Source organism: Molossus molossus, unplaced genomic scaffold (assembly GCF_014108415.1).
Source record: "Molossus molossus isolate mMolMol1 unplaced genomic scaffold, mMolMol1.p scaffold_m16_p_3, whole genome shotgun sequence".
In the NCBI taxonomy this organism is placed as follows: Eukaryota; Metazoa; Chordata; class Mammalia; order Chiroptera; family Molossidae; genus Molossus; species Molossus molossus.
Genome location: NW_023425366.1, coordinates 95,284,976 through 95,299,911, shown reverse-complemented (window position 1 = coordinate 95,299,911; position 14,936 = coordinate 95,284,976). Strand labels below are relative to the sequence as shown.

At 40.3% G+C, this 14,936-nt stretch overlaps 1 long non-coding RNA gene across 1 annotated transcript; it reads right to left on the bottom strand.

The window, feature by feature from the left end:
• Nucleotides 1-8,697: 8,697 nt before the first annotated feature.
• On the bottom strand, nt 8,698-14,686 carry LOC118642822. Its single transcript, XR_004961805.1, has 3 exons — nt 14,583-14,686; nt 9,325-9,486; nt 8,698-8,787 (listed from the first exon to the last, which is right to left on the bottom strand). It is a non-coding gene; the product is annotated as an uncharacterized LOC118642822 (long non-coding RNA).
• Nucleotides 14,687-14,936: the final 250 nt, after the last annotated feature.

Sequence of the window (14,936 nt, the reverse complement as noted above, 5' to 3'; positions counted from 1 at the left end):
AAACTCGTTTTATGAGGCCAGCATAATTCTAATTCCAAAACCAGAAAAAGACACTACAAAGAAAGAAAACTACACGCCAATATCCCTGATGAACATAGATGTCAAAATCCTGAACAAAATGCTAGCAAATTGGATCCAGCAAAACATCAAAAAAATTATTCACCATGATTTATCCCAGGGGCGCACTGCTGGTACAATATTCGCAAATCAATAAACGTGATACACCACATAAACAAAATGAATAAAAACCACATGATCATATCAATAGATGCTGAAAAAGCATTTGAGGAAATCCAGCATCCATTTCTGATAAAAACGCTCAGCAATGTGGGAATACAAGGATCATATCTCAACATAATAAAGGCCATATATGAAAGACCTACAGCCAACATCATACTCAATGAGCAAAAACTAAAAGCATTTCCCTTAAGAATAGGAACAAGACAGGGATGCCCACTTTCTCCACTCTTATTTAACACAGTACTGGAAGTCTTAGCCAAAGCAATCAGACAGGAAGAAAAAATAAAAGGGATCCAAATTGGAAAGGAGGAAGTGAAACTGTCATTCTTTGCAGATGACATGATATTATACATAGAAACCCTAAAGACTCCATCCAAAATCTCCATACTTAATAAATGAATTTGGCAAAGTAGCAGGATACAAAATTAACATCAAGAAATCAACAGCATTCTTAAACACCAATGATGAACTCACAGAAAGAGAAACTAAAAAAACAATCTCATTTACCATTGTGGGAAAAAAAAAAAAAAAATTTAAAATACCTAGGAATAAACTTAACCAAAGAAGTAAAGAACCTATTTGCAGAAAACTACAGGACATTAAAATAAGAAATAGAGGAAGATATAAAAAAGTGGAAGCACATACCTTGTTCATGGATTGGAAGAATTAACATCATTAAAATGTCCATACTACCCAAAGCAATCTATAGATTCAATGCAATCCCCATCAAAATACCAATGACATATTTCACAGAACTAGAAAAAATACTTCAAAAGTTCATATGTAACCAAAAAAGACCCTGAATAGCCACAGCAATTTTGAAAAAGAAGGACAATGTAGGTGGGATCGCAATACCAGATATCAGGTTATACTAAAAAGCTACTGTAATCAAAACATCCTGGTACTGGCACAAGAACAGGTATATAGTCCAGTGAAACAGAACAGAGAAACCAGAAATGGACCCAAGACATCATGCTCAATTAATATTTGACAAAGGCGGCAATACTGTACAATGGAGTAAAGACAGCCTCTTTAATAAGTGGTGTTGGGAAAATTGGACAGCTACATGCAAAAAAATGAAACTAGACCACCAACTTACACCATTCACAAGAATAAACTCATAATGGATAAAAGACTTAAATGTGACCTGTGGAAGGTCCTCCCTGAGGACTGAGGGGTCCCTGTCCCACACCAGGCATCCAGCTCAGGGTTCCAGTGCCAGGAAGAGAAGTCCCCATAGCTTCTGGTTGGAAAAACCAGCGGGAACTGAGGCTCAGGAAGGCTGAGGTGGCTGGAGCCCCAGGCAGCTCCTCTTAAAGGGTCCGTGCACAAACTTATCGGACTTGCTCCCTCTAAGCTTGGAGGGAAGGCAGCTCCAGGGACACCAGAGACATATAGGGAAGAACTGAGCTGTTTGGCATTGGAGCAAGGGCTGGAGAGGGGGCTTTCTCCAGGACAAACATGCTGTCAGAGGCCTTTGTTCCTTTGGTGAGCCCTTCCCTGGGGCAGCAGACAGCCCCCATATCTGGGACTCCAGCAACCTGGCTCACACTAGTTGCCCCACCCTGGTGATTCCCTGAGGCCCCGCCCCTCCCAACTTTCAGGCCCACCCAAGCTGTTGCCACTTGCTTAACCATAGGAATGGCCTGTCTTGGATCCTGCTTCAGGTTTTCCTAAATTCTTTCAAACAAGCAGCATCTGGTCTCAGCTAGCCCCATACCTCTTGTTAAGTAATATACAGAAACAAACACAGAGAGGCAGGCAAAATGAGGAGACAAAGAAACAGGTCCCAAATGAAAGAACAGAACAAAACCCCAGGAAAAGAACTAAGCGAAATGGAGATAAGCAACCTAACAGATGCTGAGTTCAAAATACTGCTTATAAGGATGCTCAAGGAACTTAGTGAGGGCCTAAAGAGCATTAAAAAGGACCAGTCAGAAATGAAGGATGCACAGTCAGAAATGAAAGAGGCACTAATTGAAATAAAGAATAATTTACACAGATTCAATAGTAGAGTAGGTAAAGCCAAGAAGCAAACCATCAATTTGAAATACAAGGAAGCAAAAAACACCCAATCAGAAGAGCAAAACGAAAAAAGAAGAAAAAAAAATGAGGATAGTGTAAGGACAACTTCAAGCGTGTCAACATTCGCATCTTGGGGGTGCCAGAAGGAGAAGAGAGAAAACAAGAAATCGAAAACCTGTTTGAAACAATAATGGCAGAAAACTTTCCTAACTTGGTGAAGGAAAGAGACATACACGTCCAGGAAGCACAGAGAGTCCCAAACAAGATGAACCCCAGAGGCCCACACCAAGACACATCATCATCAAAATTCAAAAGGTTCAAGACAAATAGAGAATCTTAAAAGCAGCAGGAGAAAGCAGCTAGTTACCTATAAGGGAGTTCCCATAAGGTTGTCAGCTGATTTCTCAAAAGAAACTTTGCAGGCCAGAAGGGAGTGGCAAGAAATATTCAGAGTGATGAAAAGCAAGAACCTACAACCAAGATTACTCTATCCTGCAAAGCTGTCATTTAGAATCAATGGCCATATAAAGAGTTTCCCAGACAAGAAGAAGTTAAAGGAGTTCATCATCACCAAACTGTTAGTATATGAAATGATGAAGAAAAAGATAAAATATATGAACACACAAAATGGCAATGAATACATATCTATCAACAATGGAATCTACAAACAAAATGAACAGGTAGAACAGAAACATTCTCATAGATACAGAGAACATTTTGTTGGTTGCCCGATGGGAGGGGGGTTGTGGGAATGGGTGAAAAAGTTGAAGGGATTAAAAAGTACAAATTAATTGCTAGACTGACAAACCTCAAAGGGAAAGGGGTTGGGGGGGGTGGGAAGAAATAAACCAAAAAACTTATATGCATAACCAATGGACACAGACAATAGTGTGGGAAAAGGCGGGAGGGGGGCAGGAGTGGGGAGGAGGGGGTCAATGAGGGAAAAATGTGGAACATCTATAATACATTCTACATTCAACAATAAAGATTTTTTTAAAAATTTAAAAAAAAATTAAAAGGAGCCCTGGCTGGTTTGGCTCAGTGGTTGGAGCATCAGCCTGAGGACCAGAGAGTCCTGGGTTCGTTTCCCACTAGGGGCACGTACAATAAATAAATAAATAAATAAATAAATAAATAAATAAATAAGATGCTTTTTAAAATGTTCATTTGAATGTTTTCAGAAACTGCCTCCTAGTGATGGCAGATGAAGTTTCAGGGAGTAACAGAGATGAAAGAATGACTAATAAGGCACAATAAAAGAACAGATGATGAGGATACTCTACCTAAGAGAATGAAAAACTGTACATACTAACCAAGGAGGAGGATAAGCATATAATATAACTAAGGAAAGAGGAAAGATGAAAACACAGGTTGAGACTAGACAGTTTTGAAAAGCATTAGACAAAAATCACTTATAATAGTACTACCTGAAGACAACAATTCTTAACTTTTTAGTGTCCTCCAGTCCTTTTTTAAAGGCACAAACTTTGGGCTGTCCCCAGGGTTGGCCAGAGTGTGAGTGAGCGTCTTCCCGCTGGGGCTGGGGACCGGATTTCACCTTCTGGAGGCGCGGAGGGAAGACAGCTAGGAACACAATCCTGAACTCCACCATGCCAAGGTCCGCGGTCGATCGGTTCCAGAGTCAGCCAACTGAGACTTGGAGGCGCAGGCGCCTTTTCCAACGCCCCTCCAGTCCTGGCCTCGCGGCACAGCTGCTTCCCAATCATCCGGAGCTGTGCCACCGGGCAAAGGGAGGTGCTGCATCTTTCTTTTTCTTTTTCTTTTTTTTTTTATCCTCACCCGAGGATATTTTTCCATTTTTTGTACAGATAGAGTGGGAGAGAGAGAGAGGAAGGGAGAGAGAGAGAAACATCGACATGAAGGGACACATCGAGTGGCTGCCACCCGCACGACCAACCAGGGCCGGGGACAAACTGCAACCGAAGTACGTGCCCCTCGCGGGAACCGAACCCGGGTCTCTCCGGACCGCAGGCCGTCGCTCTAACCGCTGAGCCAAACTGGCCAGGGCCCGTCCATCTTTCTTAAAGGCAAGAAAGCTCCCCACGATCTCCCCTCCGTTCTGTCTTCCCCCTAAAAACCCACCTGCAGTGGCCGCTTTATTTCAGGGCAAGTGGTTGATGAGACTAGACAAGCCAGATGGGCTCCATATTTTATGTGATCAAGAGTTAGCGCCCCTAAGAGCAGTCCGTGACAACTGAACCCAGGATGTTGCCATATTTTCTGAAGGCACCTTCCAGGTCCCTCAACCCGGGTGTCTATGACCAAACTGCGGTGAAGTGACTAAACACCAAGGGGGTTGGTTTGTCCTTCTCAGAATCCCCCAACCCCTAACAGCTCGTCCTGCTACTTGGGTCCCCTTGGCTGTCGGACACCTAGGCTGGGAGGGGCTTACACATAATTAACACTACATAAATGTTTGACTAATATTATAGTTTACAGTATATTTTAAACTTTATGTTTCATAATATTCTCAACTTCTGAAAATTGTGGCAGCATTACAAATATATTATACTCAAACATTGGTTCTATTTCTATAATGGGATAAATGGTCTTAAGAATGTTTATGACTCTCCAGAGTTACTTCATTGCTTGTATTATTTATGTTCAATGTAGTTCATACAACATATATTCAATATGTGCTTGCTCTTTACCATCACTATGATAGATCAAGAAATATGTCCTGGCCAGTTTGACTCAACGGTTAGAGCATTGATCTGCAGACTGAAGGGCCTCAGATTTGATTTGCAGTCAAGGGCACCTACCTGGGTTGTAGGTTCGATCCCTGACCCCAGTCGGGGTTATGTGGGAGTCAACCCATTGATGTGTCTCTCTCATATTGATGTTTCTCTCTCTCTCTCCCTCCCTTCCACTCTATGTAAAAAGCAATGGAAAAATATTTTCGGATGAGGATTAACAACAACAAAGAAATATCAGTGAACTAAAGAAGTGACTTCTACCCTCAGAAAAGTTATGTTTTGGTGGTAGAGTTAATATTCTTTATTAATGTATTTTTATTAGCAAGAATGATGGTGGTGCTATTTTCTTGGGTGGTGAAACCTGGGAAACACACAGGTTGAGAGAGAAGATAAATTAACATATGTCTATATTGAATTCAAGATTTTCTAGTGGATATATATAGTAAATAGTTGAATATCTGAGTGTGAGAGAGACAACTAAACTGGAGCTATGGATTTGAGATTGTTAATATATAGAAGGCAATTGCCACTAGTAGATAGATAAGTCCTGGAGATCTAATGCACAGTAGAATGAATATAGACAATAATACAGTATTTAATCATCAAACTTGCTAAGAGATTAGATCTTAATTTTTCCAATCACAAAAAGGAAATGATAATTATGTGATGTGATAGAGGTGCTAGCTGTTGCTACAATGGCAATCATATTTCAATATACAAATGTATCCAAATAATGTGTTGTGTACCTTAAATTTGTTATATGTCAAACATACTTCAATTTTTAAAATGGCAATTAATACCACAGACTAGATAAGGTCACTAAAGGAGACAGTGTAGTGGAAGGGGTTGTCAGGGACAAAAGAGGGGAGCCCAAGACTGAACACTCAGAAATTAATTGATCATATATGTGTGGGTCTATTTCCAGACTATCTGTTCTGCTCCATTGATTTAGATCTATCCTTTCTGCAAAACTATACTGTTTTTATTACAATAGCTTTATAAGTCTTAAAATCAATATAATGAAGCTGTCTATTTTCCACATATGGTGAACTTTTACTTGCCAAAAGAGAAAAAAAGACAATTCTGAGCCCAAAGTGATCAGGGATCCCCTAGGGCAGAGGTAGGGAACCTTTCTTCTGCCAAGGACCATACAAAATTATCAACTTAAAAATTAGCCTGCTATATTTGGTCAGGCTAATTTTGTGAAGTGTGTGATGTTAGCTGGTATTGATTTTGAGGGCCTTACATGGCCCGTGGGCTGGATGCTCCCCACTCCTGCAGGGAATCAGGACTCTCTGAATCTTAAGCAAAACTATGGCATTTTTAATGCCATTAGTTATAGAAAAGCTTATGTCCCAGTAAGCAGTTTGCATTACACAATAACTTCCTTACCCCAAAATTCCAGGCTCTCACAATTTTCCATCTTCATATCTATGCCCATGTACCTTTGGGCAGAATTTAGCTGTTCCTCTTCCACATGGATGAAGTCTAATTCTTGATCTTTGACTGTCACCAATTCCTGGAAGAACAAACATATTCTTATAGAATTTGGTGATCTTTTTTTTTCTTCCTTTATTTTTTTTAAAGAGAGAGGGAGAGAGAGATAGAAACATTGATGAGAGAGAACATCAGTTGGCCACCACTGGCATGCCCCTCATTGGGGACCAGGCCCACAACCTGGGCATGTGTCCTGACCAGAAATTGAACCAGCGACCTCTTGGTGCATGGGTCGATGCTCAACCACTGAGCCACACCAGCCAGACAAATTTGGTGATCTTTAAGGGAAGAGGACAATCTAGAAGATGAACTGTTTTTAACTTGAAGGTTAAACATTTATTTTAACCATTTTAATTGAATATTTAAAAATTTCTAAGTATTAGTCTATGTTAGAGAAAATAATAATAATGAACATTTATAACTTATTTTCTAGGTGCTAAGTCCTTTGAAATACCTCTTGTAAAAAATAACCATATAAGGCAGTCTGACTCCAGTGCTATATTTTTAACTATACTCTTCTGTTTCTCACATAGCTTACTAAATAACTAATATTTGAACAACAATAAAATGTTAATTGCTAATTATGTTGTAGATGGGATAAAGCTCATATATGTAATTTACACTGATTCCTGAAATACTCTGAGCTTTGATAGAAATTAAGATTGATATCCAGAATGTATATAAAAAGTTATGCTATTTTAATAGAGTCGTCTTCTTTCTCTGTACTTGGGGCCATCACTTTTAGATTCATTTAGTTATCCTTTAGTAATTAAAGTTGTTCTGAATGATTGAATTTACTTACTTTAAATGGAAAATGATCAACTATTCTAAAATAACAGTCATGTGAGTATACTTTACTGACCACAATTAATTGGAGAATACTTTGTGGGAAAGTCAGTCAATAGAAATAAAGTGGTGAGAAGCATGGGATTTAGGATCAGACATGCCTCAGCTCTGATTAGAGTTCAACCATTTTATCATTCTCAGCAAGTTGCCATGAGCCTGTTTACTATGAAATAGGTATCACCCCTAACTCACATGATCATTTGTTTAAAATAAATGAACTGATGTTTAAAAAGTGCTCTAAATGTTGGCATTCCCCAGAGTTCAGTCCTTAGACATCATCTCTTCTCCAGCTACTCTTATGTACCTATAAACAATTTATTTCTGCCATCTTTAAAAAAAAAAAACACAAAAAAAAACCCTCTATCATCTTACTACTCCTTCCAGTTATCATCCTACTTCTCTCCTTTCCTTTAGAGTAAATCTCTCAAAAATAGTTGTCTGTAGTTCCTGGTTTCACTTTCTCTCTTATTTTTTATTTTATTTTAATTTTTTATTAATTTATTTTTGTTACAGATGTTTCTCCTTTTTTTTCCCCATTGACACCCTCCTCCCCACCCCCCCCTATTTTCATCTGAAACCATTCCAATCAGGCTTCCTCTCCTACCACTTCATCAAATTGTTCTTGGGAGTCAAAATATGATCTTCATATTTTTTAATCCAATGGTCAGCTCTTCAGCCTCAGCTTACTTGACTTAGTAGCAACATTTAACACAGCTGATCATGCCCTGCTCCTTAAAACACTTTCTTCCATTGGTTACCACAATGCCACACTTTGGGCTTCCCCTCACTTTAATGGCCACATCATCTCAGTCTCCTTTGCTGGTTCCCCTTCACCTCCCTGACCTCTAAGTGTTGGAGAGCTAAAGGACTCAATAATAAGATTTCATCTCTTTTCTATCTACACTTATTCTCTTAGTGATTACAGTTTCACAGTTTAGAATACCATTCACACAGATTAACCCCAAATTTAAAGCTCCAGCCTGAGCACTCCCCAGAACATCAAGTCTTCGGGAAAAATTACTTTAGTTCAGTTCCCTAGATGGGATTTGCAGCCCAGCCTGTGTGGCTCAGTGTTTGAGCATCAACCCATAGAACAAGAGGTTGCCGTTTCATTCCAGGTCAGGGCACATGCCTGGGTTGCAGGCTCGATCCCCAGTGGGAGGTGGTGATGGAGGCAGCTGATCAATGTGTCTCTCTCATTGATGTTTCTATCTCTCTTTCCCTTCCTCTCTCTCTAAAAATCAATAAAAATATATTTTTTAAAAAATAGATGAGATTTCCAAGGACCTCCAAAGCAAGATGAAAGAAAAATGAGGACACACTTCGGACACCAAGCTAAGATTTCAGAGGAAAGAAATGAAATGCAAACTTGCCTTGAAATCAACAGGAAGGAGCTCAACATTAGGGTCCATTTCTTCTGTGCACTGTATTTAGGGCAGAGACGCATCTTCAGCAATCATAACTGGAAGGAATAGAAAAAAAAAGCCATGAAAGAGGTAAATATTATCCTCTCGCTTCCAAATTCACTAGGACAAAAGCTATTACAAGCCAGATGAATTATATATGTATATAAAGCCTACTTTACTTAACTCAAAAGCCCAGATGAAGATAGAATAAGACAATAAAGTGAAAGTGCTTTGACCAAAAAGTTAAACTCACAGACCCACAAGTCTAACTGGAGTAGAAAACTGACTTGCCCTTCATCACAAAAGCAAGCAGTATGGAATATTTTCCCTTCCACGTCTTCAGAGAGAATGTGGATAAGCACAAAAGTACTGAAAGAAAAAGTTGGAACTGGGGAGTATGTTATAAGAAGCATACTTAGTGATTTCCAAACATGGTAGCTTATTGAGAGTTCCTCTACCTAAAGGCCTTCTCCTGACATGTGCCTGCTTTCCTTTTCTATCACGTGGGAGACACCTACCTTTTCAGTCTCATCCATAGCATTTTCTCCACTTGTCCCTTCTTTTAACTCCATGTTTATTTCTGTAATTCTTACCTTTTTCCTGAACTTCAACAGTCAGATAATTCAGCTTCTCTTCTTTGTCCTGTTATTGCTATGACTTCCTCCTTATTCACTCTTTCAGATGAGATTAAAATGTATTTTCAGCAATACATATTCTGCTTCTTTGTGCAAACCATTCAACTCTACTCTGAAACTCTGGAGAGAGATTTTGAAGTTAGGTTTGCCCTCCTCTGGAACTGATCCCAGCTTCTTGGATCATCTCCCTATAATCCATCCTACTGCTAGGAGGCTTATTCCTATGCATTAAAGTACTAGGGCTCAGTGTCTGAAACATTTGGGGTTATAGCACCATTTCTTCACGGAACTCATAAGAAATCAACTGTATTGCAAATGTCATCCTATTCCAAGTTACCATAGTCACTTGAATAGTTATGTTACAGGATAGTAAGAAGTAGGGAAAATTACAGGGTAGAAGGAATGGGAAAACGTAGACAAGAAAATTAAACAAAGTCAAACAGTTTGGGCAGCTTGCAGCCGGTTTGTAGCAAAACCTCATCTTGAGAACAAATGGCTAATATCTCTCCTCACTAACCAAAGAATGCAGGAAAGGAGGGGATGGGGGTTTAATACCCCTTTTCACTCTGAACTGCTAAGGCAGGAGGGAGGAAGAGGAAAGGAAAGAAGGGAGAGTTTATCTCACCCACTAAACAAAGAGGTCATTTATTTGGGGAAAGGGGGAAAGAAGAGGGAGTTTTCATCTCACTATTTTATTTTTAAATTTTTTTCTTTATTAATTTTTAGAGAGAGCGGAAGGGAGAGGGAGAGAGAGAGAAAAAAACATCGATGAGAGAGAACATTGATTAGCTGTCTCCTGCATGCCCTGCATTGGGAATTGAGTCCACAATCTGGGCATGTGCCCTGACTGGGAATCGAACTGGCAACCTCTTGGTGCATGGGTTGATGCTCAACCACTGATCCACACTGGCTGGGCTCATCTCATTGTTTAAACAGAGAAGCCAGCAGTCTCAGGGCTTGCTAAAAATAAAATCACCAGCCCTGGCCAGTTTGGCTCAGCGGTTAGAGCGTCGGCCTGCGGTCCGGAGAGACCCGGGTTCGGTTCCCGCTAAGGGCATGTACCTCGGTTGCAGTTTGTCCCCGGCCCTGGTTGGTCGTGCGGGTGGCAGCCACTCGATGTGTCCCTTCACGTCGATGTTTCTCTCTCTCTCTCCCTCCCACTCTATCTGTACAAAAAAAAATGGAAAAGTATCCTCGGGTGAGGATAAAAAAATAAATAAATAAAATCACCAGATGCTTCTCATAAATTCTGGGAAAGCAATAACAAAGAAAAAGGGAGACCTTGAGAGTTAATCTGTACCAAGATACCTGGCAGAGAAACCTTGAAACCTGTAGACAGAAGGGCATATAACCCCTTGAACCCTCAGCAGGCCCTTTTCTCAGACTAGCTGGGAAGTCCATCTGTGATTCATAAACCAGACGTATTTCGATAGGATTTGTTTGCCTTACTGCTTTAATAAATTCACTTGCTTTGTTTCTTTAATAAATTTGCTTTATCGCAACACAATCCTCTGGAGTCACTCGTTTGAATTCGTTCCTATGAGACTGACAAGAACTGAGGAAGGGACAGCTCTCTCCCTTCAATTCAGGGTTCGATAACACTTTTTTCTGTTGTTTTTGGTGCTTATAATAGTTATTCCACCTCTAATCTTACTTTTCCTCAATCCACGATATTCAAGGCAGCCAAGGCGAACATTTAAATGTTAAATCTAGTTTTTTTTAATCCTCACCCAAGGACATATTTTGCATTTATCTTCAGATAGAGCAGGAGAGAGAGAGGGAGGAAGGGAGAGAGAAACATCAAAGTGAGAGAGACACATCGACAGGTTGCCACCCACAGGACCCCAACTGGGGCTGGGGACAAATCGCAACTGAGGTACATGCCCTTAGGGGGAACCAAACCCAGGACTGTCTGGTGCACAGACTGACGCTCCAACCACTGAGCAAAACCGGCCAGGGCTAAATCTGTTTATGTTACTCTTTTCAAAACCCTCCAATGGCTTCTATGCCCTAAGTATAATGAAAACTCATTAACACAGTTTATAAAACCCTGCCAATCCAGAATTTTCTGCTGCTATCTTCCTGTCGTTCTCTGTACGCAGACTACATGCACTTTTTAGTGTCTCACATATCCCAGATTCTTTGCTGTCTCTTAACCTGCACATTCCCTCTGCTTAGAACATCTCCCTCTACTCATCCTTCAGATTTAAATTCAGATGTCACTTCCACAGAGAAGCCTTTCCTGATCTCCTTCCCCTTAATTCAAATTAATTTTCTCATAGAACTCTCTTCTTTCTTTCCATAGATTTGTGACAATTTGTAGTTATACATTTATACTTATCACTATTAAATGTATGCATTTCCACTTAACTGTAAATTCCATTAGGACAAAGTCCATACGTGTTTTATGCATCACTGTGCCAAATTTCAAGCACAGAGCCTGATGAAATTAAGTGCTGATTGTTAAGGTGCCATTTCACGGTTATTCCCAACTTCACTAGGTCATAATTTAGCAGTTCTTTATTTATCCATGGTTACCTCCTTTTATTGTGGTTTTCTTTTTTTCTGACTCCATTCAACAACCATTCCAGATACTGTTCCCCTAAGCTCTACCTCATCACCAAACCCCTCTTTCTTAGTCAATGAATTTGTATTAGGCAGTTAGACAGACATGAGCAGAGCAAGAACAGTGGACCAGGTACAGAAGGTCACAGGTGCCTAGCAATGAGCAAAACTGGTAAAACAAGGACCTTGTCCCCAGGGTAATCTTTCCTCTCCTCGCATATTGCTTGTCATGCAGTTTAGACTCCCTGACCTTTTCTCCCTAGAGATAAAATCTAGATGTCAGTTGTATTTCAGCTCCAGGCCCAGAAAAGCAGCAAAGCCAGACAGGCTATGCCACTGGCTGACATCAGGAGCAGCTCCATTGACTAATGACCAATCACTGGAGACCACCACAACACTGAATAGGCATATGTGGAAAGCTGATGAATATTCTATTGAGATCCTCCCCTGGGACCTTCCCTAACATCTCCACCCTTAAAAGCTTTTAGTACTGGGGATCCAGTCCACTTTTCCTCCATGGAGCACACCTCCCTCTCTTAATCCTACCAACTGCATTACCATTACCTTCCTCACTCGCAAGCTCCAAGGGCCCTTCTTTTGCCTGTAATTTGTTTCCTAATGTTGTAACCCAGGAGAGTCAACCTCACTCAGACACAAAGTTGGGTGAATTAAAGGTGAGCTTTATTACCTTCGCAGGGACTGCAGCCAACCTACACAGAGGAGAACTGCAGCCCCGAGCTCAGGGGGAGGGTTGCTTATATAGGACAGGGGTTACTCAAGAGTTTAGCAGAGCAAGCAAGCTACGTGTACAGAAGTGGAGACAGTTAGCGATAAGCAGGAGGGAAGAGAGATGGATAGCAACAGTTAGCCAGGCGCAATGCATATATTTTTAACAGTTACAATTTTATGGGGTTAAAGGGAGCTTCAGTTTCTCCCTATCAGTTCATTTACAGAGCATGCATGACCCTCTGGCCTTGGTGCCGTTTCTGCTTCTGTCCTCCCTTTTTCTGGAGAATGTTGCTTTTCAAATTCCCAGTGAAAGTCAAATTCCAGTTAATTTTTATGGGCCTAAAGCTAAAAGCCATCTGTGACATTCCCCATTGTTTACCTTGCCATCCCTGAGGCTGTCAATTAGGGCAGCTTAAGGACAAATTGTTTTTCTTCACTGAATTCCAAGGATAGTGAGCTATAACACTAACCCCACTTCTTCTACCACTCATTTCTTCCACCTCGGTGTTTCTAAATAAATGTTTTCTTATAGTTTGACTACCAGCTCTGAATTCTCTCCTAGCCAGAACTCAAGTATCAAGGTTACTGAACCAAGGTCTGTTCTGACCCCACCAGTGTAACACTTGGTGCCATTCTCACTGCCGCCAACAAATTCACCACCATCTATTTCACAGAAAAAAATGAGAGGTTTTCAGGTGGGAATATATCCAATTTCTATAATGGTTAATTTTATGTGTCTACTTGACTGGGCTAAGAAATGTCTAGATAGCTAGTAAAAACATTTTGTATCTGTGAGGGTGTATCAGGAAGAGATCAGTATTTGAATTGGTGGACTGAATAATAAAGATTACCCTCACCAATGCCAGTGAGCATCATCCAATCCGTTGAGGGCCTGAAAAGAACAAATAAATAGGGCATATTTGCACTCTCTGTTTCAGATGAGACATTCATTTTCTGCCCTTAGACACTGGTGCTCTTAGTTCTTGGGTCTTCTGTCTTGGATCGGGCCTTACATCATTGACTCCCCTGATTCTCAGGCCTTCAGGCTTGCACTAGAATTTAGAATTATACCACCAGCTTCCCTGAGATGCCAGTTTGTAGAAGGCAGATCATGGGAATTCTCAGCTCCACAATAGCACGAGCCAATCCCTCAAAATAAATACCTTTATATCTATCTATGTATGTCCTATTAGTTCCGTTTCTCTGGAGAACACTGACTAACACAACTTCCCTGTATTCAAATCTAAAGGCAAGAAGTATCTAAAATACTTAGGAGGTGGGGCCAGCCTGGAATGAATGTGCCTCAGACCAGTTTGCAGTGTGTGGGTTCTTGACTTTGTACAGGAAAGATTTCACACAACACAAGTCCAGGTGATTTTGAGAGTATGTTTATTAAAGCTGGGGACAGTGAAACAAAGGACTTCACACAGAAAAAGCAACAGGAAAGAGCCTTGGTAGCGCTCTTCTTTGGCTCTGTAGAAATGTTATAGGAAAGAAGCGAGCCAAAGCAGGGCTGCTGTTAACTAACTTGGAAGTAACAGTCACAGTGAAAGAAGTGTGCTAAGGCAGGGCTGCTGTTAACTCACTGAAAAGTCAGAGAAAAGGAACCTTCGAGACAGGTTCAGGGGTTAGTCCAGGACAAGCTGCTACTGCCCGCTGCTCCCTAGTTGCAAGTCTTGTGGGGACCCTTAGAGTTTAGGAGAGAAAAGTAAAGATGCATGCCTGAGAGGAAAGAAAGATGTGGGAATTATCTGACGACAGTTTATCCTCCCTCCATTGAATTACTTTGGCACCTTTGAAAAAAACATTTGGTGTCACATTTGTGTGGATCTATTTTTGGGTTCCCTACTCTCTTCCACTGATTTCTGTGTTTATCTGTCCACCAATGACAAACAGTCAATACTTGCAGCTATATAACAAACCTTAAAATCAGATAGACTGACTCCTTCCACTTTATTCTTCTTTTTCAAAATAGTTTTAGTTATTTTATTTCCTTCACTTTTCCAATTTTAGGACAATCTTGTCTACATCTACAAAAAAGAGAGAAAATAAAAATAAAAAGAGAGAACCTTGACTTAAACCTCATAATTTAAATGAATATTAATTAAAAATTAATTACTGACTTAAATGTAAAACCATAAGAAATTCAGGAGGAAAAAAAAAACAAAAATAATTGAAGACAAAAATCTCTGAATCAGGCCTAGGCAAAGAATTCACATCAAAAGCATGACTCATAGAAGAAAAAAATGATAAATTGTATTTCAACAGAATTAAGC